Source organism: Rhipicephalus microplus, chromosome 6 (genome assembly GCF_043290135.1).
Source record: "Rhipicephalus microplus isolate Deutch F79 chromosome 6, USDA_Rmic, whole genome shotgun sequence".
NCBI lineage: Eukaryota > Metazoa > Arthropoda > Arachnida > Ixodida > Ixodidae > Rhipicephalus > Rhipicephalus microplus.
Window position 1 is genome coordinate 145,821,371 of NC_134705.1, and position 5,626 is coordinate 145,826,996.

General features: G+C 44.4%; 1 long non-coding RNA gene across 1 annotated transcript; it reads right to left on the reverse strand.

Moving 5' to 3' along the window:
• Nucleotides 1–230: 230 nt before the first annotated feature.
• Nucleotides 231–4,245, reverse strand: LOC142764981 (uncharacterized). Its single transcript, XR_012883995.1, has 3 exons — nucleotides 2,674–4,245; nucleotides 2,415–2,530; nucleotides 231–1,976 (listed from the first exon to the last, which is right to left on the reverse strand). It is a non-coding gene; the product is annotated as an uncharacterized LOC142764981 (long non-coding RNA).
• Between the last annotated feature and the right edge of the window lie 1,381 nt (nucleotides 4,246–5,626).

Below are 5,626 nucleotides of genomic sequence, written 5' to 3' on the forward strand. Positions count from 1 at the left end.
TACAACCCCGATCGAGCAGCGCGAATTATTTATGCTTGCGTTGCTCTCCACAACATTGCATTGGACGCGGGAGACTGGACCTTGGATGAGTATGTTTGGGACATGCCACCAGATGAGGATGACGATAGGGAGCCAAGAAAGAGCCATATGCTCACATCGCGCAACGTGCTGCTCAGAGGACAGCAGCAGTGCAGCGCTGTCGTGGGCCTTTTTTGAAATACACAGGAACGTTAAGCTGTCATATCACACACATAATTTATTCATACTAATTCCAGTGCACCCAGGCAAGACAGGGCCGTGTTTGCCACAACACAAAGTACTTATTCGTGCTTCAACATGATGCATGGTGGCAATGGGAAAATGCTGCATTTTCTTTAAATGTCACATGAAATAGGCATCGGAAACACCCTTTTCTATATCAGTGATCACAGTCACAACAGACTACATAGGAGCAAGCGCATATGAGGGGCACCCTGTGCCGACTGTTGCCATCAAAAGATTGTGGGAATAATGCAGCAACGTCACACAACTTCTTTCACGAAAAACGCATAAAAATTGCAGTAACATTAGAAACATGTTGCAAGAACTCATGATACACAGATTCGTCTCTTCTCATAGTTATTGACTACAAGCATTCAATTGTACACCCTAGGCTTGCTGAGCACAATGCCGTGCCCGCTTTTTGTTCATTGTCCTCAACATTGTATAAATATTTAAATAATATTTCATTTGAATTCTCGACTGCAGTTATACTGCAATGCTACAAAATACGTAAATCAAAGCAGCAAATAACATGTGGGTTGTCTGATGACATACGGCATGAATATTTGGCTCAGCAATCTCACTGCTCCCGAAGCATACCATGTTCAAAATTAATTCCTGTAATGAGTAATTTACAATGAAAACTAGATGAAAACAGTCGCTGGCATGTTGCTGTGATGATGACCATTTTCATTAGTGAAACTGTGCGACATACCCACTTGCTAGTTTAGTGGTTTAAAAAAGACTTGGTTGTAGTTGTACCTTAGCCTCATTGCGCTGAAATGATAATATCACAGTGTAAGCAATTTTCGGCAGGTAAACATGCTTCATAAAGAATGCAGCAAGCTGCAAAGCAGCGTGAGGCTAAAAGATATCACAGTCCAACACTATGTGGTAATGCTGCATAAAAAGTGCAGCGAGCTAGAAAACAGTGAGGCAACACAAATATCACAGTGCTAAAAACATTCACAAAAATGTCAACTATACGCTCGTGGTCTTCGTGTGGATAACTAGACACCTTTAAGATGGGGGGGAGGGGGAGACACTGCCTCAAGAGTAGGTCGAACAAAAAATGAGAAACGCATATATTGGAACGCACTCTTCAATAAACTCTTTTAATAGGCTAACGTAGGCAGGGGGAACTTTTGCCCGAGAATAATAACATAGCTAGATTGTCTCGAGCATTCCCTTCTGCCTCTTCTTCTAGGTTCTTTTTTTTTTTCCAACACGGTTCGCGCGCAGCTGGGTCCCACAGGCTCCTGCGTCGCAAACCATCTAGAGGGCACAAGTATCGGCTAGCGCGCGTAATTTGAAGTCACATTGTGTCAATATCAAACATCAAAAGAGATGAAAGGCATGTGAAGAAAAAAATGCTGTACTCCTTGTACAAAGTAAATGCTAACCTAAAGCTAGTAATAAGCATTAAATGCAAACAAACAACATATCAAATAGAACATTGACAGCAACACGTAAACATATAAAAACTAATAAACCAATAATGCAGAATAAAAATTTAAAACATTGAAAACATGATGAAAAAATTAAAATAATTATGTAGCTCTTTCCCGCCGAGGGCCCTCAGCCGTGGCCTGGGCCAAGCATTGGACCGCCTGCAGGATGCTCTCCTGCACCGCTGCTGCCCGCTCCTGTGCTGCTGCGATACGCCGCGCTAGGGAAGTGATGTGGGTGGCTGACCTTTTGATCCCCCGCAGCACCTGCAATTAATCATCACGGTGGAAATGTTTGAATGAGCTGCTGAAGAATTCTCGACCATCTCGTGGCTCGAAGCTGCTGCTGCCGAGAATTGCAATATGCACTACAATATCCCCTCAGTTGAAAATTCATTGGCCTAGTGGCATCCTCCGAAAGTGTGAAGCTTCGTGTACAAGCTATGCCCTCTTCGTTTGGATCAACAAACAATTGCTGGAACTATTCTTCATTCATCTCCTCAAATGCATCTCTTATCATCAAACAGCCCTTTTCAGGGCTAACCAACCTTTTGCCCGGCAGTTTGTCACTGCAGATGTCAGATACCGAGCCTTCAATACATTGAATGTTTCTTATTTACAGCCCAAGTTGGTTTCAGTCATCATAACAGAGCATAAAAAATGTTCACACCTTTTACGTAAAATGTAAACAAAGGGTCTACTCACATCAAGCAACTGCTCATTCTGCTCGAGGCTCTGGTCGCACTGCGAAGACAGCCGCAACAAGGTGTCAGCGCGCGGTGGCCAATGTCGACGGCGAGGCCGCACAGGAGGCTGAGACACTGAAAACATGCAGCATTTTTGCCACCGCATGCTGGTGTAGGCTTTAAGTCTAGGGCCATGTTGTGGATAATTCGGCAATTCGAATAACATACAAGAGATTATTTTCTCAAAACACTTTGATGATCAATAATCAATAACTTACCCGGTGCAGCGGGTGCGCTTTCAAGGTAACTTGGCGGGCCGTCTGTGGAGTAAAGATTAAAAGTTCAGGAACTGGGGGCACATACGTCCCATAATCAATAAAACACTAAGTTCTCAGATGCTTACGTGTCACTGTGTCAATGCCACCTGCAGCCGCTTCAGTGGCTTCCACCTCCACCTCCACTGCAGGAGCGGGAACACCCGCCTGCTGGAAAGTGTCGCGAGTGTGACCCTTCAGATGATGTGTGGTGCTTTGTGGCGCAAGGGCCAATTGATGGCCAAAGAGTGCCACTTCGATGAGTAGAGATGAGACAATGATATGCTGCGTGGCTGTATAGGGGCCTTAAAATTCCTCGCGATAATGCGGGTAAAAACATAGGTATTAAGATCATGACAGTGGCGTGATATGTATATTAAAAGGGGTGACATGATTTTGATAATAAAAACATGTAAAAATATTTGGCACTAGCACACTTGCCTCATCAGCGCCCTTGTGTCCAAGGGCTGCGAGGCAAGTGCTTTTAAATGTAATCACTACAGCAGCAACCTCTCTTGAGAGGTCACGCTACGCAATGCCTGGGTATACTACATAGTAAAAATTGACATCTCTTAAAGAAGCTAACAATGATTTATGGGTGAAAAGTGGTTCCCTACCGACAAACATTGCGGGGTGTAATGGTATAATAATGGTATAATGTTGTCGGTAGGGTAATGGAAAGTGTTGTCTTCTTAGAGTGTCTGTTTACATTGGATTAAAACGTGAAGAACTGTCAATGCCTCACCACAATTGTCACACAGTGGTGGATCACCACCGGACAAAAGATGTGTGTGTGTCGTGTATGTGTGTCTTATCCTGAGTCTTGTTAGTGTTACCTCTTTTAGACGAGATTTTGATACTGGTGGCCAATGACCAAGGTGTGGCTTGATAACGTGTAGTTTGTTTTGTGTGTGTTTATCCCACTTGCTCTGCCAGTAGTCCCTGAGGATTTGTTTGAGAGACGGCTTCAGATCAAGGACTGGGATTGATATAGGTGTAGGGGCACTGTTTTTGTGGACGGATGCAGCGAGCTGATCCGCCCTCACGTTGCCTTGGATCTCACGGTGCCCTGGCACCCAGCACACTACAAGATGTTGGTGAGTGTGTAGAGTGTGCAAAAAATGGAGTAAAGTGAGACAAGAACAGGGTTTTTTTGTTTTTTAAGACTGTGCAGAGCCATTACCACACTGAGGGAGTCTGTATACATTACTGCTTTTTGTATTTGTAATTGTTTGATGTGTTTAGCTGCCACAAGTATCGCGCAAGCTTCCGCTGTGAAGATACTTGTGCCTGGGTGTAGAGGGCCAGCATCCGAAAAGGAAGGGCCAACAGCAGCGTAGGACACAGAGGAGTTGGTCTTAGAGGCATCTGTAAAGAACTCAGGACGTGTGTATTTGTGTTGAAGTTCCAGGAAATATGTTCGGATATGGGCAATAGGCGCATGTTTTGTAACTTCTAGAAAAGACACATCGCAGTCTATAGTCCGCCATTGCCACGGTGGCGGGTATGCTACAGGAGCCATTAAACTGTGTTCAAGTGAGACTCCAGTTTCCTCAGCTAGACTCTTCAGGCGAACTGAGAAGGGCTGCCTCATCGAAGGGCTGTTTTGAAACAGTGTTGAGCTCGACAAATCATTAATTGTAGAGTATGAGGGGTGCTTCTTGTCTGCTTTCACTTTAAGGAAATAAACAAAGGACATGTAAGTTCTCTGCAGATGAAGCGACCACTCATTTGACTCAACATAAAGGCTTTCTACGGGGCTGGTGCGAAAAGCACCCACAGAAAGGCGGATGCCCAAATGGTGCACGGGGTCAAGCATCTTCAAGGCACTTTGAGTAGCAGACTGATAGACAACGGCCCCATAATCTAAGCGGGTGCGAATGAGGCTTCTATACAGGTTCATGAGGCATTGCCTGTCACTACCCCACGTAGTACGTGACAACACTTTTATAACACTCATGGCTTTTAAACATTTTGTTTTTAAATACTTGATGTGTGGTACGAATGTCAACTTGTTGTCCAAGATGAAGCCTAAGAATTTATGCTCCGCATTTACAGACAGACGTTGACCGTTCAAGTTCAATGTCAGGTTCTGAGTGCACGCCTCTCTTTCGAGAGAATAAGACACACGTGCTTTTTTCTGGGTTCAGCCGGAATCTGTTTTCCTCTGCCCATTTGGAGAGCTTGTTTAAACCTAACTGAACCTGCCGCTCACACATTGCTAGGTTGCATGACTTAAAGCCAACCTGGACGTCATCGACATATGTGGAATAGAACATGTTGCGGGGGATGAACAGGTGCAAGGAATTCATTTTAATAATAAAAAGTGTACAACTAAGTACACCGCCTTGCAGTACTCCCGTTTCTTGCACAAATGTTTGGGAGAGAGTACTGCCCACACTGACGCGGAATTTCCGATTGGACAAGTAACTCTCCATTATGGAAAGCATTCTACCGCGCACACGCAGGTGAGATATGATGATGATGTTTGATGTTTTATGGCGCAAGGGCCGATTCACGGCCAAAGAGCGCCAGTTCATCTTACTAAAAAATATGGACAATGATTGTGATAAGCGGCTGTATAAGGGCCATAAAATTCCTCGCAGTAAGGCGGGTAAAAACATACAGGTAATAAAATCATGACCATGCCGTGAAAGGTGTGTGTGATGTGAACAGATGACAAAAGTTGGTGATAATAAAAGACGATGGTGGATATGTATGGCAATAGCACAAGTGCCTCACTCGTTCAAACCCTTGCGTCCAAGGGCCGTGAGGCATGTGCTTTTTTGTGTAGCCACCGCAGCAAAAACCTCTCTGGAGAGGTCCCGCTACGGTATGCCCGGGTATATGACATGAAAGCTGTGAATTTCTTTTAAAAACGCTAACAATGAATTATGACTAAAAAGTGGTTCCCTAC